Here is a 26,229-nt window from a genome sequence, read left to right as displayed (position 1 = left end):
TTTTCCCTGTCGTGGGGGGTGGAAAGGGTGGGGGAGGAGGGTAGGGTAACGGAAGGGGGGGAGATATAGAAAAATAGTTTGTTTTTTGTAACTTGAAATTTGTGTGATGTTGATTCTTTTTTATGAAGCAAACAAATAAAAGATTTATAAATAAATTTAAAAAAATAAAAAAAAGGAGCATCACATGCTTGAAACAATCTTATTTTTCCACAATTTTGAAAGGGTGCCATCAATTTTGTCCAGCCCATTTTTGGAGTTTGGTGTGACATTATGTCCAATTTGCTTTTTTTCCTCCCTTTTTTGGTTTAGTTCCAATACACACAAAGGGAATAAAAATGTATAGCAAAACATGTCTTACTGCAATCCTTTTCTGTGAGAAATACTTCCTTTTCTAGAAAAACTTAAATGGTGCCAGTATTTACGGCCATGACTGTATGTTCCTTCCAACGTGAAACTTTTATGGGCAATTCTAACACAAACTCAAGTGCATATAGGCATGACAAAAGTATTTAGGTATTTCTTTCTTTTTTCATATATATTTTCGGTAGTTATGTTTCATACTTCAACAGTATCTTTATGTCCAGGGCTCATAACAGCCTGGGCATTATGATAGGACCATGCACAGTACAGTAATGCACTTCTAAACTGTCCACATAAAAGGCTGCAAAAGAAGTCCCCTGAACAAACAATAAGGAGGATGTTTAATTGGTTGAAAAGTATGCAATTTTCTTATTGTCATTTTAATAATATGTTTTATTCAGGTCCCTCGTTCAGTGTGCAGTGAAAGCTGTCTTCCTGGATTCAGAAAGGTACTTAGAAAGTCACAGCAAAAATGTTGCTTTGATTGCATTCTGTGTTCTGAAGGTGAGATCACCAATAACACAGGTAAGTCTGGCGGAGACATTAAAGAGTACCTGCCATCCAAAAAATTTTGATATGTTGTTTATAATCTTAAAAAAAAAAATTAGATTTACACCTTTTTTTTTTTTATTTCAAAAAAATTACCACTAGGGGTCTCCCTACATGTCCTGGCCGCAAGTCTTCCATAGAGTTCGGACTCATGCTGGCCTGACATGAGTCTGAACTCTGTCAGTGCAACCAGGACAATGAGAAGCACAGCGCAGCTCCTTGCCTGTCAATCAGACAGGTGGGAGTGAGCGCTGTGCCCGCAGCAGCTCCTGACATGGCCGGCCGGCTGGGGAATTATTATTATTTATTTTTTTGGGGTAAAATTATACCACTCACCATATTGTCCTCAGCAGGCAGTGTGGCTCGCACGGCAGGTTCTTGCTCCTACACTCCTCCTCCCTGTAAAGCATGTGCAGTGCAAAACAAGGAGGAGGAGACCCCAGAGCAGCCTGCCGTGCTATAGGCTAAGCATCTCTGTGCACTCCCGACACAGAGCGCAGCAGAGATTGAGGGCGGAAGCAGTCTCCCAGCAGGCATCAGTGACATAGCACCAGCTGGGGCATGCCCACATCCTCCTGCTGGCAGGTCACACTATGTGAGCAAAAAGAGAGGTAAGAAATAGAGCTTTTTAAAGCTCTAAAAAAAAAGTGTAGGTGTTAGGTGAAGTTAGGGAACATAGTGGAAGGTAGTTTAGGATAGTTTGTTTCATGACAGGTACTCTTTAATAATACTGACTACAACCTAAATCTTGCATGTTAAAGCAGAACTTATTTCCCCTTCATCACCCCCTGTTCCATTTCATTCCCCCTTCATCACCCTATGTTCCATTTCATTCCCCCATCGTCACCCTCTGTGCCATTTAATTTCCCCTTCATCACCCCGTGCCATTTCATCCCCCCCATTATCATCCCCTGTGCGATTTAATTTCCCCTTCATCACCCCCTGTGCCATTTCATCCCCCACCCTAATCACCCCCTGTGCCATTTTATCCCCCACCCTAATCACCCCCTGTGCCATTTCATCCCCCATCCTAATCACCCCCTGTGCCATTTCATCCCCCACCCTAATCACCCCCTGTGCCATTTCATCCCCCACCCTAATCACCCCCTGTGCCATTTCATCCCCCATCCTAATCACCCCCTGTGCCATTTCATCCCCCTTTCATCACCCCCTGTGCCATTTAATCCCCCCTTCATCACCACTTCCTCACCCCCGGTGCCATTTAATCACCAATCATCATTTGTGCCAATTTAATTCCCCCTTCATCACCCCTGTGGATCATGTACTCTTTATTTGAACTTTTTCAAGTATTCTTTATGTTACACTGAGCACCACTGTGCAGGGGTTTGTATCCTGACTGTGTAGACAGGGAAGGGGCTGAGTACTACAAGTAATACATGAACCAGCAGTGAGCATTTAATTTATTTAGTTTTCATACCTATTCTTCACCCCTTAAAAATAAAGCCCATTTTTACCTTAACCCCTTAAGGACTGAGCCCTTTTTACCTTAAGGACGCAGTCCTTTTTTTGCAATTCTGACCACTATAACTTTATGCATTAATAACTTTGGGATGCTTTTACCAATTATTCTGATTCCGAGACTGTTTTACTTTAACACAGTGGTAAATTTTCGTCGTTACTTGCATCCTTTCTTGGTAAAAAATCTAAAAATTTCATAAAAATTTCAAAAATTTTGCATTTTTCTAACTTTGAAATGGACATCCCAAATAAATGATATATCGATTCACAAATACAATGAGGGACATTTATCAATGTTTGCTTATGTATTCTTTTTTTTAGTAATTTTTTCCTTACTTTTTTTTTTTTGCTTATGTGTGACAATTTTCTTTCACGTAAGCAATTTTTCCTTTTTTACTTTGGTAGTAGCTTTTTCTGCTCCATGTTTGAGCTGGAGTAAATTTAGCCAGTTTTAAACCCTGTTGCGACTTTTCTTTGCGCAGTTGCGACTTTCACAGTTAATAAATACCTGACTACCCATAGTCCATTTTTTAATTATTACTACGTAGTTAATTTTTGGAAAACTTGCTTTTCTCGCTTTCCAGTCAAAATGTCGCACGAAAAATCGCGTAGTCGCAGTTGCGACAATTTTGCAACAATTATAGTACAGAAAACCTGACTAAACCCGTTGATAAATGTCCATAAATATGTCTACTTTACATTTGCATCATAAAGTTGACATGTTTTTACTTTTGGAAGACATCAGAGGGCTTCAAAGTTCAGCAGCAATTTTCCAATTTTTCATAAAATTTTCAAAATCAGAATTTTTCAGGGACCAGTTCAGATTTGAAGTGGATTTGAGGGGCCTTCATTTTAGAAATACCCCATAAATGACCCCATTATAAAAACTGCACCCCCCCCCCCCCCCCGAAGTATTCAAAATTACATTCGGAAAGTGTGTTAACCCTTTAGGTGATTCATTGGAATAGCAGCAAAATGAAGGAGAAAATTCTAAATCTTCATTTTTTACACTCTCATGTTCTTGTAGACCCAGTTCTTGAAATTTTACAAGGGGTAAAAGGAAAAAAAACGCCCAAAATTTGTAACGCAATTTCTCTCGAGTAAGGAAATACCTCATAGGTGGATGTCAAGTGATTTGTGGGCGCACTACAAGGCTCAGAAGGGAAGGAGCTACAATGGGATTTTGGGGAGTAAGTTTTTCTGAAATGGTTTTTGGGGGGCATGTCACATTTAGGAAGCCCCTATGGTGCCAGATCAGCAAAAAAAAAACAACAACAACAACATGGCATACTATTTTGGAAACTATACCCCTCAAGGAATGTAAAAAGGGGTACATTTTATCACTAAAATGCTGATTTTCTCCCAAATTTTACATTTTTGCAAGGGGTTATAGGAGAAAATGCCCGCCAAAATTTGTAACCCCATCTCTTTTGAATATGGAAATATCCCATGTGTGGACTTCAAGTGCACTTCTGGTGCACTACAATGCTCAGAAGAGAAGAAGTCACATTTGGCTTTTGGAAAGCAAATTTTGCTGAAATGGTTTTTGGGGGGCATGTCGCATTTAGGAAGCCCCTATGGTGCCAGAACAGCGAGAAAAAAAACACATGGCATACTAATTTGGAAACTACACCCCTCAAGGAACGTAACAAGGGGTACAATGAGCCTTAACACCCCATTTCTTCTGAATATGGAAATACCCCATATGTGGATGCAAAGTGCTCTGCGGGCGTACTACAATGCTCAGAAGAAAAGGAGCGACATTGGGCATTTGGTGAGAGAATTTGGTTGGAATAGAAGTGGTGGGCCATGTGCTTCTACAAAGCCCCCCGGGGTGCCAGAACAGTGGACCCCCCCACATATGACCCCACTTTGGAAACTACACCCCTCACAGAATTTAATAAGGGGTGCAGTGAACATTTACACCCCACTGGCATTTGACAGATCTTTGGAACAGTGGGCTGTGCAAATGAAACATTAAATTTTTCATTTTCACGGACCACTGTTCCAAAAATCTGTCAGACACCTGTGGGGTGTAAATGCTCACTGTACCCCTTATTACATTACATGAGGGGTGTAGTTTCCAAAATGGGGTCACATGTGGGATGGGTCCACTGTTCTGGCACTATGGGGGCTTTGTAAACACTGTGACAAGGTGGCAAGGAAAGGGTATATTTCCTTTGCTCACCCTGAAGAATATCTCACCTGCTTCTTAAGTAATGAGGCAGCAGGGAAGGGAGTTGTATATAAGATGGAGACTCAGTCTAATCTGTGCTCTCCCTGGGAAACAGCATGTTGCTGTAGGGGGAGACACTCTGACCCTGTGGAGGAAGCACACAGCTGGAATCTGTGAGTGGTCCAAGAAGTGGTGTGAACTGTGAGTAACAGGTTGCAGGAGTCACATGTTTAACTGGCTGAGGGTAGCTCACCAGTTAGCAGTCAGGGCATGCTGATATGTGTAGTCAGTGTCCAGACGTTCTAGGATTTTATTTTGTTCCTGTGTTATGTTTGTTTTTCCCCTGCAACCTGTCTAAATAAAGCTGGCAAGGTGCCAGGTTTGCATGAATAACTGTTGTCTGCGGGTTTATTGAGTGGAAACGTGTCCCGTGGCAGTGTCCAGGACAATCCCGGAGCTATCCCCAAGGAGGAATCCTTACATTTTGGTGGAGGATGCGGGCACGCCGTTGCTAATGGCAACCCGTTGCCAAGGGCAACCAATGGGCGAGTCAGAGAGGAGCCGTTACTAGGAGCAACCCCCTGCAAGATTGCAAGTTGGAGGAGCCCAGCAGAGGAGTTCAAGCACAGGATGGTTTCTATTGTGACTAGAGCAGGGACACCTGATAGGCTCACAACACTTGGTTTTCCCCACATAGCTGGGGACAGTAACTCAGCAGAGGATGAGGACGGGGAGTGTCAGTAGACTCTAGGTATATGTCAGGTGGGAGTGTGCCAGACCACTAGTGGAGCTGAAGAACAGTCCACGAGTCAAGTTAAAGAGGTGACTGGAATAGAAGCTATGGAGATGGCTGCGGAAAAACCAAAACTCCGGAAGAGAGTACCAGTGGAGCTGGGGGCTGCGCTTATGGTCACAAATAGAGTCCTAAGTGAAGGAGATGTGGCGTCTGGACCAGAGAGGGGTTGTAACCAGGAAGGTCGAACCACTGGACCAGATATTGTTGCAGACCCAGGAGCCCTAGTCGTTTTTGCCAGGCCGTGGAGAGACTGTGATAAGACAAAAGAAAAGTCTGCCAAGGAGCCGAGAGACAGTTCAGAGGAACTGTTCGGGAATCGCCCTGACTCGCTGGTGCCAAGAGCCATTGAAGCTGTTGCTAGGGGCAACTAACTTACCCCCAAGGGATTGCCGATCCGACGGGAGTGTTTAGCAAGAGACTCCAGAGTTGCCAAAGTGGTGGGAGAGGAATTGTGCCAGGTGTCGGTGGCCCCTGTTGTTGATGATAACGAGGCACTAGTGGCCGCAATCCCGAAAAAGGGGGAGACTTCGTCTAGAGATGGAGAATTGCTGGGCTGAGTGTCTGACAGAGGACCAGAGGATGTCTCAAGGTCTAACAGAGAGAGTGAGGAGACCGCTGTCAGTAAAAGGTCTCACAAAAGACGAGCTGGCCTTGGGAAAAAAGTGGAGCAGATCCAGAATCTGGAAGAATCCCTGCAGATGGTTTCTGTGAAGTTGACGGAGAAAGAAAAAGAGGTACATCGCTTGACAGAGGGAAAAATCACTTGCTGACTTTAAGAAAGAGCAAGAAGCGAGGCTTCAGCTGGAAAAAGTAATGGAGCACCACAGAAGTGAGTTTGTGGCTCTGCAGGATGAACTGTCCCGCTCCCAGGGTCTTGTGACCAGCAAGGAGAGTGAAGTGCAGAGTCTGGCCAAGCGGATGTCAATTCAGGAAGAAGAAGTGAGTCTTCTACATGGTGCATATCAGGCTCGGCGGAGTGATTACAAGGCTAGGCTGGTAGCCATGGAAAAAATTGAAAAAGAGAAGAATAAAATGAAGATGGGAGTGGAGACTCTGCAACATGAAAACAAGAATTTGCAACAGGAGATCTCAGATCTATCTTAACAGATTGGTGAGAGGGGAAAATCTATCAATGAGTTAGGGAAGACCAAGAAACAGTTGCTGGACAGTGAGAAGATGATCTCTGCAAAGCTCAAGAGTGAACAGCTGAAATATATAAAGCTGGAAGATGACATGAAGATCTTAAAAGAGAGCCCGGAAACGCAGAATGAAACACGCAGAAGGTCCCACGTAGCTGCCTTGGTTTTGCTGGGAGCGCAACTCTACGAGCAGGTGGCTGTGCTGGCGGACAATGAACAGTTGATGAAACCATTGCTGTCTTCGGAAGATACTGTCAGGGACTTGACAGAGTTACTTGACAGTGAGAGGTTGAAGTCCGCTAAGCTCCAGTGTAAGCAGCGAAAATTTGAGAAAAAGGAAGAGGACCAGGAAGTTCTAAAAGAGAGCAGAGACCAAGCTATGGTGGAATTGGCTCAAGAAAGGCTTCTGGGGCAGAAGTTACGGGATACAGGGATGCTTTCCCAGAAGCCCGGTAAAAAGTCCTCTAATGCTAAGATTGAGGTGAAGCCCTGTAAGACGTCCTCTGAAGCTAGGACTGAGCTGAAACCTGGTGTAAAATCCTATGAAGTGGAGACTAATGAGAAGTCAGGCGGGAAATCCTCTGAACCTGAGCAGACCAAAAATTCTGAAGGTAATGCTGAGGCAGAGAAATCCTCTGAAGCAGAAGCTAAACCAGAGTCAACCTCAAAAGCTATGAATAAAGAGAATGGTACAACTGAAGCTACAGGTGAAGAGAAGAGTAAGCCAGGCTTGCATGAATAACCGTTGTCTGCGGGTTTATTGAGTGGAAACGTGTCCCGTGGCAGTGTCCAGGACGATCCCGGAGCTATCCCTAAGGAGGAATCCTTACAACACACATGGCCTTCAATTTCGGACACATTCTCTCTCCAAAAGCCCAATGTCGCTCCTTCTCTTCTGAGCATTGTAGTGCACCCGCAGAGCACTTTACATCCACATATGGGTTATTTATATACTCACAAGAAATGGGGTTACAAATTTTGGGGGGCTTTTTTCTTATTCTCCCTTGTGAAAATGAAAAATGTAGGGTAACACCAGCATTTTAGTGAAAAAAATTATATTTTTTTCATTTTCACATCCAACTTTAACGAAAATTTGTCAAACACCTGTGGGGTGTTAAGGCTCACTATACCCCTTGTTACATTCCGTGAGGGGTGAAGTTTCCAAAATGTGGTCACATCTGGGTATTTATTGTTTTGTGTTTATGTCAGAACCGCTGTAAAATCAGCCACCCCTGTGCAAATCACCAATTTAGACCTCAAATGTACATAGTGCGCTCTCACTCCTGAGGCTTGTTGGGCGTCCGCAGAACATTTTACACCCACATATGGGGTATTTCCGTATTCAGGAGAAATTGCATTACAAATTTGTGGGGTCTTTTTTTCCTTTCACTGCTTGTGAAAATTAAAAGTTTTTTTTTTTTTTACACTAACATGCTGGTGTAGACCCCAACTTTACCTTTTCATAAGGGGTAGGAGAAAAAGTCCCCCCAAAATTTGTAACACAATTTCTCCCGAGTACGGAGATACCCCATATGTGGCCCTAAACTGTCTCCTTGAAATACGATAGGGCTCCGAAGTGAGAGAGCACCATGTGCACTTGAGGCCTAAATTGGGGATTTGAATCCGCCACAAAAATAGATATCAGCAGTCATCCCGTTCCGATCTCCGTGTCCGGAGACGTGGTGATCCAGGAAAGCTGCACAGTAAATGTACGGCGCTGTGCGCTAAGTACTTCTTAGCAGCGCCGTACATTTACGGTGCATGGCCTTAAGGGGTTAAGGACCAGAACATTTTTTGCAACTCTGACCTCTATCAATTTATGCATTAATAACTCTGGGATGCATTTACTTATGAATTTGATTCTGAGACAGTTCTTTCGTGACATATTCTACTTTATGTTAGTGGTAAATTTTCATCGATGCATCATTTCTTCAATTCTTCATCAATTTGGAAAATTTTGCATTTTTCGAACTTTGAAGTTGTCTGCTTGCAAGAAAAAAAAGACATGCCAAATAATCAAAAGTTTACATGTTTTTACTTTTTAAAGACATTAGAGGGCTTCAAAGTTTTGCAGCAATTTTCAAATTTTTTAAGAATCTGAACTTTTCAGGAACCAGTTATGAAAACTGCACTCCTCAAAGTATTCAAAATGACATTCAGAAAGTTTGTTAACCCTTTAAGTGTTTCACAGGAATAGCAACAAAGTGGCGGAGAAAATTCAAAATCGACATTTTTTACACTAACATGTTCTTGTAGCCCCATTTTTAAAATTTTTTATAAGAAGTAAAAGCCCTCCAAAATTTGTAAACCATTTTCTCTCGAGTGAGAGAATACCTCATATATGAATGTAAAGTGCTCTTTGGGTGTAGTAGAGGGCTCAGAAGGGAAGGAGCGACAATGGTCTTTTGGAGAGCGAATTTTGCTGAATTGGTTTTTGGGGGTAGATCGCATTTAGGAAGCCCCCATTGTGCCAGAACAACAAAAAAATTACCCACATGGCACATTATTTGGGAATCAGTGGGCTGTGCAAATGAAAAATTTTATTTTTCATTTTCACGGACCACTGTTCCAAAAATCTGTCAGACAGCTGTGGGGTATAAATGCTCGCTGCACGCCTTGTTACATTCCGTGAGGGTTTTAGTTTCCAAAGTGGGGTAACTTGTGGGAAGGTCCATGTTATGACACCATGTGGGCTATATAAATGCAAATGGCCTTCAATACCAGCCAAATTCTCTCTCCAAAAATCTAATTTTTCTCCTTCTCTTCTGAGCATTGTAGTGCACCCGCAGAGCACTTTACATGCATATATGGGGTATTTTCTTACTCAGAGAAAATGGTGTTACAAATTTTGGGGGCTTTTTCTTCTATTACCCCTTGCGAAAAAAAAAATTTGGGGTAACACCAGCATTTTAGTGAAAAATAAAAATTTTCATTTTCGTGTCCAACTTTAACAAAAATTCATCAAACACCTGTTACTTACTACACTTGTTACGTTCCTTGAAGGGTGCAGTTTCCAAAATGTTTTTTTTTGTCAGAACTGTTTATGTCAGAACTGCTGCAACTATCAGCCACCCCTGTACAAGTCACCAATATAGGCCTCAAATGTACATGGTGCGCTCTCACTCCTGAGTCAGGTTGTGCACCCGCAAAGCACTTTACGTCCACATATTTCTGTACTCAAGAAATTGTGTTACAAATTTCGGGGGGCTTTTTTTCCCTATTACTAAGTATGGGGCAATTAGTGTAAAATATTTTAATTTTTTGTAAACTTTTCCTTTTCATAAGAGGTAAAAGGAGAAAAAGCCCCCCAAAATTTGTAACGCAATTTCTCCCGAGTACGGAAATACCCCATATGTGGCCCATAACTGTTGCCTTAAAATATGACAGGGCTCCGGAATGAGAGAGCGCCAAGCGCATTTGAGGCCTAAATTAGGAATTTGCATAGGGGCATTACACTTGCCTCCGCCACGAAAAGTACAGCTGACCTGAGGAAGAGGGGTGCAGGTCCCCTTGAAACACGTTGTCAACAGTTTGAACAATAAAAACGAACGCTGTTTGAAATCATCTGGAAGTTTGGCATCCTTACAACTTCGTCCTATGATCCAGCAAGCGCCAGGCAAGTGTCTTTTTTTTTCTCCAGCCTCACCAAGTGTGTGGATATCTACATTGCTAATTAGGTATCAGCTTACTAATGCTCTGTTCCAAAATACAGTAATGCATATGGTTCTGTACTGTCTATATTATTAAATAATTCTGAAATCTTATAGTTTCATACTTCCTGTTCTGTAGAGATCCCTTTTCAGCATTATCCTCCTTATCCCAGACACGATTAGACCATTAACAATAGAACTGGACAGAGCTCATCTCCTTTCCTGTCTGCACAATTACCTCTGCACAGGTCACAGAGTATGCCAAGAAAACTCTCCTATAGAAGTTAATGGAATCCCCTCCAGTCTGTTGTGCCTATGTCCATATCTCCAAACACTATTAAAGGGATCCTGTCATGAGATTTTACCATCTATAACATGAAGCAATGTGTATATGGTAAAATCTTCTTCCTCGCCATCCTCGGGAGACGTTTCTGCCCGCAGGGAGCTAGAGTTACCTAGTCCCTTCTTCTCCAGCTATAATCTCGCCCCCTCAGCATGATTGACCGCCTTCATCACCACTCTGCTTCCTAAGAACACTGGGCAGAGCAATGACGTGGGCCATGCCTGGGCTGTCACACTGAGGGTGTGTAATAACAGCCAGAGAAAACGGGACTAGATAAGTATTGCTCCCCGCCCAGGGGGCTACTTACAGGGTTGGCATGGGAAGCTTCCTAACTTCCTATCCTCACCAATGCTGTGGGAACGTCTCCAAAGGATGGTGGGAAGAATATTTACCATATTTAATGCATTGCCACAGCCCATCCTAGTGAATATAAGAAGAGATTTTCCCTTTACTCATGATGGCATTCATTCACACAGTGTATGCCTCACTGATTAGGAAGAACAGGATCCAGAACTCCTGGCTTTAATGTCATCTCTATGGTAGAAGAGAGAGAGAGATCTTTTTTAGATACCTGTTTACTAGTTCATACTAATGTTTTACTTTATTGCTTATTTAAAACAAATCTAAGATTTATTATTTGAAATGCTTTTTTTTGTTTCCTACTAGATATGACTAACTGCATTAAATGTTCAAAACATGAATGGTCTAATGAGAAGAGAGACACATGCATTTCCAGGAGCATAGACTTTCTTGCTTATGAAGATCCTCTGGGAGTTTCATTGTGTTTCTTTGCCATTCAACTTTCTCTACTTACTTTAGGAGTTCTTGCTATTTTTTTCAAGCACAGAAATACGCCTATAGTAAAGGCAAACAACAGAGAATTAAGCTATATTCTACTTATTTCTCTTACATTTTCCTTTCTTTGTGCTTTACTATTTGTTGGTCGTCCAGATACAATAACCTGTATTATTCAACAGGCAGCTTTTGCAATAGTATTTACAATTGCTATCTCTTCTGTTTTAGCTAAAACTGTAACTGTAGTTGCGGCTTTCAATGCTATAAAACCTGGAAGTAAATCAAGAAAATGGATGAGTTCTCAAGTATCAATATATTTAGTTTGTGTTTGCTCTTTTGGGGAAATTGTAATCTGTTTTGTGGGATTTTTGTGTAATCCACCATTTCCGGATTTTGATACACGTGAAAGATCTGCAAAAATGACATTTCACTGTAATCAAGGTTCTGCTATTGCATTTTATGTTGCTTTAGGTTATATGATAATGTTAGCTTTGCTAAGCTTTATAATTGCATTTTTATCAAGAAAACTGCCTGACAATTTTAATGAAGCTTTACACATTACTTTTAGTATGTTAGTTTTCTGTAGTGTATGGTTGTTGTTTTTTCCAGCTTATTTAAGCATTAAAGGTAAATACATGACAGCTGTTGAAATATTTTCCATTCTAGCCTCAAGTACTGGACTACTTACTTGCATATTTATTCCTAAGTGTTATATTATTATAATAAGACCTGATTTGAATACTAAACAAAACTTAATTGGAAAAAAAGAGAAGTTTGCCAATTACTCCATTGAAGTAAAATAATAAAAGGTATCTTACTTTTAAAATTGTTTAAATGTTTTCGCCTTTCAATTCCAGGTATTATTTCTTTTTTACATTTTGCAAAACAGAGAGTAAATGTCTGACATATTTTAAAAAACCTAACCACTACTTAGTGATAATATATTATCTGAAAATAAAACATTATTTTAGACAGATGTTTATTTTTTCTCTTTTTTTTTTTATCTTCATGTGAGTACTCACATACCGGGTCGGCCCCAGCTGCAAAAGATAGCCAGGACCCTGGGCTAAAAGCGCGCGGCACAGATCGTTGTGCCGCGAGCTATTATCCCTTCAGATACGGCGATCAAAGTTGATCCCCGCGTCCAAAACTAAAGTAAAAGCTTCCCGGCAGCTAAGTCGGGCTGATCGGTACTATCGCGATAAAATTGTGATGTCCCGATCAGCTAGGACGTGACCTTGCTCTGTCACGTCCGATCGGGGTTTGATTGCTCCAAGCCTGAGCTACAGACTTGAGCAATCGAGCCCCTAGAACGCTGATCCATGCAAAGCTATGGCTTTGCAGGGATAAGGATATAAGATCAGTGTGTGCAGTGTTATAGCCCCCTATGGGAGCTATAACACTGCAAAAAAAAAAAAAAAAAAGTCAATAAAGGTAATTTAACCCCTTCCCTAATAAAAGTTTGAATCACCCCCTTTTCCCATAAAAAAAATAAATAAACATATGTGGTATCACCGCATGCGTAAATGTCCGAACTATAACAATATATCGTTAATTAAAGCGCATGGTCAATGGCGTATGCGGAAAAAAAATTCCAAAGTGCAAAATAGCAGATTTTTGGTCACTTTTTATAACATGAAAAAAATGAATAAAAAGCGAGTAAAAAATGAGCCCTCATACTGGCCCATACGCGGAAAACTAAAAAAGTTATAGGGGGTCAGAAAATGAGGATTTTTTTCAGAAGTACGACAAAATCAAACCTATATAAGTAGGGTATCATTTTAACCATATGGACCAACAGAATAAAGATAAGGTGTCATTTTTACCGAAAAATGCACTGCATAGAAACGGAAGCCCCCAAAAGTTACAAAATGACATGTATTCTTCAATTTTGTCGCACAATGAATTTTTTTTCCGTTTTTCCGTGGATTTTTTTGGTAAAATGACTAATGTCACTACAAAGTGGAATTGGTGGCACAAAAAATAAGCCATAATATGGATTTTTTGGTGTAAAATTTAAAGCGTTATGATTTTTAGAAGGAAAAAATGAAAACGCAAAAACGGAAAAACGCTGAGTCTTTAAGGGGTTAAAGTTGATGTTGCGGGCATGGGATTTTAACCATATTGATTCCTGTTTAGTCACTGATATGTAGGGCCGTATTTACGAGTAGAAACTGGGGGGGCCAGTGCCTAAGGAGGCAGCCTGCAGCCACTTCTTTCAATTTTCACAGGCCTTTTCAAAAATGAGAGACGCAATCTGCTTGGTTGCTATGGGCAACTCAGCAACTTGTTTTCTCAACAGGATTTGTTTTGCTGGTTACTTGAGTTGCAGAGGCTCCTGCCAACTACAACAACGTCTGGTGATCACTTAATGAGCTGCAGACTCTAGGTTTCTTCATTCTCAGTATGTTTCCGATTCTACTGTGTCTGTTAAATGGAAACTGTCACTAAGTTTGACCCTGTATAACAAGTGACAACATGTAAAAGAGGTTAATATCATGTGTCCTACCATGCCTGGATGTTTGTTGGCACGTTTGTACATGTACATTTATAAATGTCACACGGAGTATGAGGCTTGAGTAGTCAACAGACATGCGGCTTGCTGAAGTCACGGCACTCCGAGCTGTAATCACGCATATTTAGGCTCTAATAATGATTATCCGGACATGGTTGACAACCCAGCTGTGAGCACCGACATTAGGCCCTGACTGGGCTGCTCAATCATACCTAGATAGGCATTATTAAAGCCTGAATAGGCACGATTACAGCCCAGGGAGCTGTGACTACTTCAGCAGCTGCACGCTCAACTGACTTGTTAAATGGTACTCAGGAAAAGTTAGTGTAGTTCATAATATTTATCAATCAGCCTGAAACCATAATTGTCTGGTTTTTCCCACAGCAACCAATCACAGCTCAACTTTCACTTTACAAGAGCTCTTTAAGAAATGAAAGTTGAGCTGTGATTGGTTGCAGTGGGAAAAAAGAATTAGGGTTTCAAGGTGATTGATAAATCTCCCTCACAGTCTGCACCTGTGTTTCATGGTGGTTTCACAATTTTTCTTTGATTTTCACACTAATGTTTATTTTTAACAGCATATGTTAGGTTTTCCCAGGTTGTAGTGTGGCCTAAGACACTAAATCACTAGTCAGGTGTTCAGAGGGAGGCTGCTAGACTGCGGGCGGCCGTGGTTGTCACAATAATGGAGTGGAGTTCGCTCCGTGTATGCGGATTACTAGGGTGCTGTTCTGGAGAGCATGAGGAATCCCCACTGCCAGAACCACTGTAGAGGTAGCCGGTGGGCTTACCTCTGCTTCCCTATGGAGCGTGGCTCTGTCATTGATAGAGCCTGGCTGGACCAGGCTTTATCAATGGAGCACATAGCACACAGATCAATGGAGTTCAATAGAACTGCATTGATCTGTATGAGGAATCTAATGATTCCTCCTAAAAGTCCCCTAAGGGGATTAATAGTGTGTAAAAAAAAACAAAAAACGTTTAAAAGACACACATTAACCCCTTCCATATTAAAAGTTCAAATCACCACCTTTTCCTATATAAAAAAATGGAACATAATACAAATAAACATATTTGGTACCGCCGTGTGTGTAATTGTCCGAATTATTAAAATCTAACATTATATATCCCGTACGGTAAATGATGTAAAATGTAAAAAAATAAATAAATAAAAACAGAATTGCAAAACAAATAAAGGTTTTCCAGCTGGCAAGATTCCTTAAAACAATAGGCTTTATTTCAAATTTTTTAAAAGCTTATTCCATAAAAGCTTATCTATGATTAAGATCACTATAGTAAAAATGCGGCAGAGTTTTTAACATGTCTCTCTTTGTATGGAATAAGCCTATTGTTTTAAGGAATCTGGCCAGCTGGAAATCTTTATTTGTTTTGCACTGATAACCAGAGCTGGTTTAGCACTGGAGTGCTATAGAATTTTCAGACCCCAGAACTGCATTTTTTATAACATCATATCCCAGAAAAAATAAAGTAAAAAGCGATTAAAAAGTCAGATCAATACCAAAATTGTACCAATACAAACAGGATTATGGCGCAAAAAACAGCCATCATACAGCCTGGTATATGAAAAAAAGTTAAAGGGTCAGAAAATGAAAATGCTAATCTAAAAATCTACATAGTACAATGGGTCCTGCAAAAAAAAAAAAAAGAAAGAAAAAAAAAGCCCTCATATGGGTCTGTAGATGGATAAATAAAATAATTTTGACTATAAAAGGGCAAAGAGGAAAAAACGAGAGTGCAAAAACAAAAATTGGCCAGGACAAATGGATTATCATAAGGGGCAAGTATTTCCACAACCCTGATAGGGCGCACATACAGTAAGAAGCTCTCAGCAGTTGCATGCCTGGGAATGCTGGTCAACAGACATAGAGGATAGCAGGGTCTAAGCCAATAAGGAACAGGCTCTTTAAATATTCTGCTGAGTTCTAGTGATGCCACCCTGCAGTACTGTCTCTTCAGTGCACAATACTGTAGAGCCTCCTCCCTCAGCACTGTGTGTATATATATATATATATATATATATATTATACATGGTGGGCCATTTATATGGATACACCTTAACCCCTTAAGGATGCAGGGTTTTTTCCGTTTTTGCATTTTCATTTTTTCCTCATCACCTTCTAACAATCATAACGCTTTCAATTTTGCACATAAAATTCCATATGATGGCTTATTTTTTGTGCCACCAATTCTAATTTACAGTGACAGTCAGTTAACCCAAAAATTCACTGCAAACTGGAAAAAATAATTAATTGTGTGACAAAATTGAAGAAAAAAATTCATTTTGTAAATTTTGGGGCTTCCGTTTCTACGCAGTGCATTTTTCGGTAAAAATAACACCTTATCTTTATTCTGTAGGTCCATACGGTTAAAATGATACCCTACTTATATAGGTTGGATATTGTCGTACATGCAAGAAAATTTATATTGTTACGCCCAGCGCTCCCGGTCCCTGCTCCTCCCCGGAGCGCTCGCGGCGTTCCTCTCTCTGCAGCGCCCCGGTCAGACCCACTGACCGGGAGCGCTGCACTGACACTGCCGGCGGGGATGCGATTCGCATAGCGGGACGCGCCCGCTCGCGAATCGCATCCCAAGTTACTCACCTGTCCCGGTCCCCGGCTGTTATGCCCTGGCACGCGCGGCTCCGCTCCTTAGGGCGCGCGCGCCAGCTCTCTAAGATTTAAAGGGCCAGTGCACCAATGATTGGTGCCTCGCCCAATCAGTCTAATTAGCTTCCACCTGCTCCACGTCCATATAACCTCACTTCCCCTTCCTTGCCGGATCTTGTTGTCCTTGTGCCTAGAGAAAGCCTTTACAGTGTTTGCCTTACCAGTGTTCCTGACCTCTTGCTATCTCCATTGACTACGAACCTTGCCGCCTGCCCCGACCTTCTGCTACGTCTGACCTCGCCTCTGTCTAGTCCTTCTGTCCCAAGCCTTCTCAGCAGTCAGCGAGGTTGAGCCGTTGCCGGTGGATACGACCTGGTTGCTACCGCCGCAGCAAGACCATCCCGCTTTGTGGCAGGCTCTGATGAATACCAGTAGCAACCTAGAACCGGTCCACCGACACGGTCCACGCCAATCCCTCGCTGACACAGAGGATCCACATCCAGCCTGCCGAATCCTAACATATATGTTAAAAATTCTCATCTTCTAACCCCTATAACTTTTTCATTTTTCCGCGTATGGGCCGGTATGAGGACTCATTTTTTGCGTTGTGTTCTGAAGTTTTTATTGGTACCATTTTTCTATTGATCGGACTCTTTGATCGCTTTTTATTCATTTTTTCATTACATAAAAAGTGACCAAAAATACGCTATTTTGGACTTGGGATTTTTTTTGTGCGTACGCCATTGACCGTGCGATTTAATTAATATTTTGCGATATATAAGTGCGATATATTTTTATAGTTCGGACATTTCCACATGCGGTGATACCACATATGTTTATTTTAATTTTTATTTACAGTTTTTTTCTTTTATGGGAAAAGGGGGGTGATTCAAACTTTTATTAGGGAAGGGGTTAAATGACCTTTGTTAACTTTTTTTTACAGTGCTATGGCTCCCATGGGGACCTATAACACTGCACACACTGATCTCTTATGCTGATCCCTGCAAAGCCATAGCTTTGCATGGATCAGTGAGATAGGGGCTCGATTGCTCAAGCCTGTAGCTCAGGCTTGGAGCAATCAAACCCAGATCAGATGTCACAGAGACAGGTAAGGGGACCTCCGCTCGCATACTAGCTGATCAGGACATCGCGTGTGACCCCGTTTCAAACACCGGGACCTGGCGTAGGGCGTACAGGTACGCCCTACGTCCTTGAGAGGTTAATAAAATGGGAATGGTTGTGATATTAACTTCCTGTTTGTGGCACATTAGTATATGTGAGGGGGGAAACTTTTCAAGATGGGTGGTTACCATGGTGGCCATTTTGAATCCAACTTTTGTTTTTTCAATAGGAAGAGGGTCATGTGACACATCAAGCTTAATGGGAATTTCACAAGAAAAACAATGATGTGCTTGGTTTTAACGTAACTTTATTCTTTCATGAGTTATTTACAAGTTTCTGACCACTTATAAACTGTGTTCAATGTGCTACCCATTGTGTTGGATTGTCAATGCAACCCTCTTCTCCCACTCTTCACACACTGATAGCAACACCGCAGGAGAAATGCTAGCACAGGCTACCAGTATCCGTAGTTTCAGGTGCTGCACATCTCGTATCTTCACAGCATAGACAATTGCCTTCAGATGACCCCAAAGATAAAAGTCTAAGGGGGTCAGATCGGGAGACCTTGGGGGCCAATCAACTGGCCCACGATGACCAATCCACTTTCCAGGAAACTGTTCATCTAGGATTGCTCGGACCTGACACCCATAATGTGGTGGTGCACCATCTTGCTGAAAAAACTCAGGGAACATGCCAGCTTCAGTGCATAAAGAGGGAAACACATCATCATGTAGCAATTTCGCATATCCAGTGGCCTTGAGGTTTCCATTGATGGAGAATGACCCCATATACCTTTGTACCCCATATACCACAACATACCATCAATTTTTGTGTTCCAACAGTCTTGGAGGGATCTATCCAATGTGGATTAGTGTCAGACCAATAGCGGTGGTTTTGTTTGTTAACTTCCCCATTCTCATAAAAGTTTGGCTCATCACTGAACAAAATCTTCTGCGTGAACTGAGGGTCCTGTTCCAATTTTCGTTTTGCCCATTCTGCAAATTCAGTGCGCCGATCTGGGTCACCTCGTTGAGATGCTGCAGTGGCTGGAGTTTGTAAGGGTGCCATTTGTGAGTAGCTAATATCCGCCGAAGGGATGTTCGACTAATGCCACTCTCCAGTGACATGCAGCGAGTGCTATGCTGTGGGCTCTTGCTGAATGAAGCTAGGACAGCCACTGTTGTTTCTTCATTAGTGACAAATTTCATGCATCCACACTTTGGCAAATCCAACATTGAACCAGCTTCACAAAACTTAGCAAGCAGTTTGCTAACTGTAGCATGGGAGATGGGTGGTCTCATAGAGTGTCTTACATTGAAATCTGCTGCAATAACCCGGTTACTGCGTTCACCAGACATCAACACAATTTCTATCCGCTCCTCACATGTTAACTTCGACGATATGTCAATGGCTGTAAACAAAGAGCAACTTGTAAATAACTCATGAAAGAATAAAGATACGTTAAAACCAACATCATTGTTTTTCTTGCAAAATTCCCAATAAGTTTGATGTGTCATATGACCCTCTTCCTATTGAAAAAACAAAAGTTGGATTCAAAATGGCCGACTTCAAAATCGCCGTCATGGTCACCAGCCATCTTGAAAAGTCCCCCCCCCCCCCACATATACTAATCTGCCACAAACAGGAAGATAATATCACCAACCATTCCCATTTTATTAAGGTGTATCCATATAAATGGCCCACCCTGTATATATGTGTGTGTTTATATATATATATATATATATATATATATATATATATATATATACACATACACAGTGCATAGTGAAAGTATTTGGCTGCCTTGAACTTTTCGACCTTTTGCCACATTTCAGGCTTCAAACATAAAGATATAAAACTGTAATTTTTTGTGAAGAATCCACAACAAATGGGACACAATCATGAAGTGGAACGAAATTTATTGGATATTTCAAATTTTTTTAACAAATAAAAACAGAAAAATTGAGCGTGCAAAATTATTCAGCCCCCTTAAGTTAATACTTTGTAGCGCCACCTTTTGCTGTGATTGCAGCTGTAAGTCACTTAGGGTATGTCTCTATCAGTTTTGCACAACGAGAGACTGAAATTTTTCCCATTCCTCCTTGCAAAACAGCTGGAGCTCAGTGAGGTTGGATGGAGAGCGTTTGTGAACAGCAGTTTTCAGTTCTTTCCACAGATTCTCGATTGGATTAAGGTCTGGACTTTGACTTGGCCATTCTAACACCTGGATATATTTATTTGTGAACCATTCCATTGTAGATTTTGCTTTAAGTTTTGGATCATTGTCTTGTTGGAAGACAAATCTCCATCCCAGTCTCAGGTCTTTTGCAGACTCCATCAGGGTTTCTTCCAGAATGGTCCTGTATTTGGCTCCATCGATATTCCCATCAATTTTAACCATCTTCCCTGTCCCTGCTGAAGAAAAGCAGGCCCAAACCATGATGCTGCCACCACCATGCTTGACAGTGGGGATGGTGTGTTCAGGGTGATGAGCTGTGTTGCTTTTACACCAAACATAATGTCTTGCATTGCTGCCAAAAAGTTTGATTTTGGTTTCATCTGACCAGAGCGCCTTCTTCCACATGTTTGGTGTGTCTCCCAGGTGGCTTGTGGCAAACTTTAAACGACACTTTTTATGGATATCTTAAGAAATGGCTTTCTTCTTCCCACTCTTCCATAAAGGCCAGATTTGTGCAGTATACGACTGATTGTTGTCCTATGGACAGTCTCCCACCTCAGCTGTAGATCTCTGCATTTCATTCAGAGTGATCATGGGCCTCTTGGCTACATCTCTGATCAGTCTTCTCCTTGTATGAGCTAAAAGTTTAGAGGGACGGCCAGGTCTTCGTAGATTTGCAGTTGTCTGATACGCCTTCCATTTCAATATTATCGCTTGCACAATGCTCCTTGGGATGTTTAAAGCTTGGGAAATCTTCTTGTATCCAAATCCGGCTTTAAACTTCTCCACAACAGTATCTTGGACCTGCCTGGTGTGTTCCTTGTTCTTCATGATGCTCTCTGGCTTCAAACGGACCTCTGAGACTATCACAGTGCAGGTGCATTTAAACGGAGTCTTGATTACACACAGGTGGATTCTATTTATCATCATTAGTCATTTAGGTCAACATTGGATCATTCAGAGATCCTCACTGAACTTCTGGAGAGAGTTTGCTGCACTGAGAGTAAAGGGGCTGAATAATTTTGCATGCCCAATTTTTCATTTTTTTATTTGTTAAAAAAGTTTGAAATATCCAATAAATTTCATTCTACTTCATGATTGTGTCACAATTACAGTTTTATATCTTTATGTTTGGAGCCTGAAATGTGGCAGAAGGTCAAAAAGTTCAAGGGGGCCGAATACTTTCACTATGCAATGTGTATTTTATATATATATATATATATATATATATATATATATATATATATACATAGCAGGTTTTTGGGAGCGCACCCTAGTGTCTCTGGGGTCCCTTACCCTAGCTACCTCACTACTCCCGACAGGCGGATCCTTAGCCTCCACTATCTGTGAGCTAGGGTACATGTCTGCCAGTGGAGCATCAGGGGTAGGGATGTGGGGTCCCACTGGGAACAAAGTTGGTACAATGAGACTGACACAGTCTGGAGAAGAAAAGGTTTAGTCTCAAGGGGCGACACGTCTTCTTTACCATAAGAACTGTGAACTTATGAAACAGTCTACCTCAGGAATGGTCACAGCAGGAAAAATTAACAGCTTTAACCCCCTAAGGACCGGGGTTTTTTCCATTTTCGTTTTTTGCTCCTTGCCTTTAAAAAATCATAACTCTTTCAATTTTGCACCTAAAAATCCATATGATTGCTTATTTTTTGTGCCACCAATTCTATTTTGTAATTCCGTCAGTCATTTTGCCCAAAAATCTACGATGAAACAGAAAAAAAATCATTGTGCGACAAAATTGAAAAAAAAAAACGCTGTTTTGTAACTTTTGGGGGCTTCCGTTTCTACATAGTACATTTTACGGTAAAAATGACACCTTATCTTTATTCTGTGGGTCCATACGATTAAAATGATACCCTACTTATATAGGTTTGATTTTGTCGTACTTCTGGAAAAAATCATAACTACATGCAGGAAAATTAATACGTTTAAAATTGTCATCTTCTGACCCCTATAACTTTTTCATTTTTCCGCGTATGGGGCGGTATGAGGGCTCATTTTTTTGCGCCGTCAGATGAAGTTTTTAACGGTACCATTTTTGCATTGATAGGACTTATTGAATTTTTTTTCCGCGTACGCCATTGACTGAGCGGTTTAATTAACGATATATTTTTATGATTCGGACATTTCTGCACGCGGTGATACCATATATGTTTATATTATTTACACTGTGTTTTTTTTTTCTTTTTTATGGGAAAAGGGGGGTGATTCAAACTTTTAATAGGGGAGGGGTTAAATGATCTTTATTCACTTTTTTTTTCACTTTTTTTTTGCAGTGTTATAGCTCCCATAGGGACCTATAACACTGCACACACTGATCTTTCACATTGATCACTGGTTTCTCATAGGAAACCAGTGATCGATGATTCTGCCGCTTGACTGCTCATGCCTGGATCTCAGACACTGAGCAGTCATTTGGCGATCGGACAGCGAGGAGGCAGGTAGGGACCCTCCGGCTGTCCTGCAAGCTGTTCGGGATGCCGCAATTTCGCCGCGGCTATCCCAAACAGCCCACTGAGCTAACCGTCAGTTTTTACTTTCACTTTTAGCCGCGTGGTTCAGCTCTGAGCGCGCGGCTAAAGGGTTAATAGCGCGCGGCGCCGCGATCGGCGCTGCGCGTTATTAGCGGCGGGTCCCGGCTTCACTATGACGCCGGGCCCGCCGTGATATGATGCGGGGTTACCGTGTAACCCCGCGTTATATCACGGGAGCAGGACCAAGGACGTACCGATGCGTCTTTGGTCCTTAAGGGGTTAAAACAGGGTTAGATACATTCCTGGAACAAAATAACATTAATCCATATGAAGAAATGTAAAATCCCACCCCTTCCCCAATATCGCGCCACACCCCTACCCTTCAATTCCCTGGTTGAACTTGATGGACGTATGTCTTTTTTCAACCGTACTATGTAACGATGTAATGTGAACTAACTTTATATAGTAAGTAGCAAATGAACAACATACATAGGATAATACAATAGTGTAACACAGATAGGATTGCAATGTGGATTTTCCTCACCTACCCACTAGCACATTTGCGACCCACCCCCTTATCTTCGCCCTAATGGCCGTCGGTGCACATAGGAGTGTTGGGACCCTTATAAGTCCTGCTCCGCAGCGTCACTGAAGCAGCCTGCGGTGTGTAACATCCACACTGGACCCTAGAGTCTTTACTTTGAGTAAGGAGACAGATGCCCTATAGTGGAACAGGGAAGAGGCTTTAGGCTTACCCTCAAACCACTAACTAGGTCAGTCCATCAGCAGTCTCCTCTCACTGTATTAACCAGATGTCTGGACTCCGTGTTTGTCTCTGCCAGCAGGTCTCTGTCCTGTGTGAAGCAAGTTCTCTCAGCTAGGTGCTGTCTCTGTGGTGCAGTCTCTCACAGCTTTTTCTCTGGCTAAGCTTGTGGTTGTCTGAGCAAATCCTCAGGGCACAGGACCTGTGTGATGTCACAATCATGTTACAGAAGTCTCCACCAATCAGCATTATCTCTCATGAAATGGCTGCTTATCATGTGATCACAGCTCCAGTCTTTATAAACAGCAAACTAGTTAATTTGTGGTTTCCATCTGCCATCTACTGGGCATTTCAGATAATGCAGCCAACTCCACAGGGGATATATATGTATTGTTTGAGGGTGTGGTTAGGGGTGTGGCTGGGCTCTAGCCCCGGGTCTTTTGGAGACCTAGCTATGCCCCCGTGGGGAATCCTATGCGTTTTGTTTTTTTTTTACAAATAATTCAATATTTTTTTTTTTAAAATGTGTGTTTTTTCCCCCCCTATTTTCATTTTCAGGCACATACCAACTAAACAGCAACAGCTTGACACTACCAGGGTAGGCAAGGACCATTGTTACTGGCCCTTCCCAGCCTAAATAATGCCAGCCTGTTACCGTCTAGGCCCAGGAGCGCCATTTCTGATGCTCCAGGCCTGTTGGTACCAGCTCTTCCCAGCACCCCTGTTGTGGTGGGTACCGGGGTAATAATTACGGATTAAGCGCTAGCTGTTTTGGGGGCTAAATCCGAATCTGAAGTAGTCCTCTACATATATGATCTGAAATAATAAGAAAAAAAAACGCACAAAAAATGGGTTAGTACATTTAGGGGGGGGGGGGGGGAGTGGTTTTAAAAAAAAAAAAGTAATAAACACATGCAATTTTTTTTAGCAAAAAAAAAAAAAAAGAAAAGTATTCCAGTTATTTACTGTTTTCTGCCTATGTGAGCCAAATGTATTAACCCCCTGTGATAGTATGATAAATATGTCACATATAAGCAAAAAAAAAAAAAAAAAAAGGACTATAGAACTCGCTTACCAAAGCAACAATGATGAATGTCCCTCTTAATCTTTAGAGCCTAAAACACTCCCAAAACTCCAATTTCACAAATCCACAGCAAGATGAGCACAGATCCTAATCTATACAATTTCACAGCAAGCTGAGCACAGCATTAATCTGTGGGCTGATCTCAGGAACCTCCTAATTCCTGTCTGCCGAGGTCAGTTCATGCACTACAAATCCCAGCCAGCAGTGTTCCAGCCTAGAACAAATATCACACACAAATATCTATAAAACTGAGCAAAGCAGTGGGTTGACCCAGAGACTACTCTACTAATAGGCGAGTTAGGTGGTCTACTACTACCACCACCACCACCACCACCTAAAGGGGGCTGCTACTATTACTACTACAAACTAAAGGGGGCTGCTGATTTTACTACCTAAAAGGGGCTGCTGATTTTACTACCTAAAAGGGACTGTTCTACTACTTCCTAAAGGGAACAGCTGCTACTACTACCTAAAGGCGGATGCTACTATGGCTACTACTACCTAAAGGGGGCTGCTGCTACTACTACTGCCTAAATGGGTCTGCTGCTGCTACTATTAAGGGGGCTGCTACTAATAGTACCTAAAGGGGGGCCTGCTGCTTTATATGTGGGGGTGCTGCACCTATATACAGGGAGCTACACCTACCTACAGGGGGGCTGCTACTGCCTACAGGGAGTAACAACCTACAGGTGGCACTTATCTACTTGAGACACCTGTTTAATGGGAGAAACAATGTGAAGGGACCCGTTTACCTACTAGAACATCCTTGCTACCTAAAGTGGAGGATCTACCTGCTTTTAACCACTTATCTATCCTGTTTGACTTGTGATTACGTGCTTACATTGTTACTTGCTATATGTTTGCACCTTCAAGTCTATTATGTATATTTTAGGGGTGAGGCTCCTTTCACACTAGTGATTTCTCCGTTATTGAAGTTCCGTCGCATATTCCGTCCCCTGACGGCCGAGACTAAATCGCATTGCAACCTATGGGATTTTGTAACTGCCTGTTTGCACCCGTATATGCCCATAATTCATTATGGACGTTATACAGTGACGGGACATCGTGGCGGAACGTCCGTAATGAATTACGGGCATATACGGGTGCAAACGGGCAGTTACAAAATCCCATAGGTTGCAATGCGATTTAGTCTCGGCCGTCAGGGGTTTTGTAACGGCAGGTTTTTGCCGAAAATCGTGACGGAACATGCGACAGAACTTCAATAACAGAGAAATCACTAGTGTGAAAGGAGCCTAAGGTGTTTATCACATATCCCCTCAATGTATCTCTATGGGAGAGCCGGAGAGAGCCAAACGCTCTATCTTCGGCTATCCCTTAGAGATAAACGTAGGGGGCGTATCAGCTGCCACTTCAGCTGAGGGGGGCATGCTGGGAGTTATGCCAACTAGGGTGTCTCCCAACTAGGGTGCCTCTAGCTATTGTAGGTTTTCAACAATTTGAGGCACTGTTTGGGAAATACTGGCCTATACGAATGCACATTAAGGGTCCATTGACATGTACAGTATCCTGCACATATGTTATGTGTACGATTTGAAGCTGCGTTGAGTCATTTAGGGAGAGATTTATCAAAACCTGCCTAGAGGAAAATTTGCCCATAGCAACCAGATTGCCTCCGTTGTTTTAAACAAGGCCTTTGGAAAATGAAAGAAGTGATCTGATTGGTTGTTATGGGCGACTTTTCCTCTGGACAGGTTTTGATTAATCCCCCCCAGTTTACATTGAAATCTGCAGCATAAAATCCTGGACATCAAATATGCACAGAATACCGTACATGATGCAAATAGATCCTATATTGGGAGAACAAAACACTACAAAAACTGCATCATGGAGGACAGACAAAAAAAAAAAAAAAAAGAGACAGTATTTGGTGGTCGTCGGCCTCTTTGATGTTTCCAGTAGTCACGCAGACAAAGCAGGACTAGTATGAAGACAACAAATGCATACATTTTACACTCGTCTGAAACCGGCCCAAAAGTGTATCGCTTAGCGAATGGGTTAACACCACCCCGAAATATAAAAACCCAACTGTAGAAACCCCGCTCTACACTCGTCTCCAGCCACCTCGCACGCCTTTTGTTCAAGCAGGTTCACGTTCAGAAATTACTTAGCGCGAGCCCCGCCCAACTCTCCGGAAATAACCGA

The 26,229-nt window shown here is 42.0% G+C and overlaps 1 long non-coding RNA gene across 2 annotated transcripts; it reads right to left on the bottom strand.

The window, feature by feature from the left end:
* Positions 1–11,071: 11,071 nt before the first annotated feature.
* LOC130293690 (uncharacterized) lies at positions 11,072–26,151 on the bottom strand. 2 transcript variants are annotated; one of them, XR_008848264.1, is made up of 3 exons: positions 26,032–26,151; positions 22,975–23,184; positions 11,072–11,347 (listed from the first exon to the last, which is right to left on the bottom strand). It is a non-coding gene; the product is annotated as an uncharacterized LOC130293690 (long non-coding RNA). The 2 variants fall into 2 exon arrangements; XR_008848263.1 differs by lacking the exon at positions 11,072–11,347 and adding an exon at positions 17,852–18,962.
* Positions 26,152–26,229: the final 78 nt, after the last annotated feature.

The sequence above is a fragment of the Hyla sarda genome, chromosome 10 (assembly GCF_029499605.1).
Source record: "Hyla sarda isolate aHylSar1 chromosome 10, aHylSar1.hap1, whole genome shotgun sequence".
Taxonomy (NCBI): Eukaryota; Metazoa; Chordata; class Amphibia; order Anura; family Hylidae; genus Hyla; species Hyla sarda.
The sequence above is the reverse complement of the archived record's forward strand: the minus strand, read 5'-3'. Positions and strand labels throughout refer to the sequence as shown.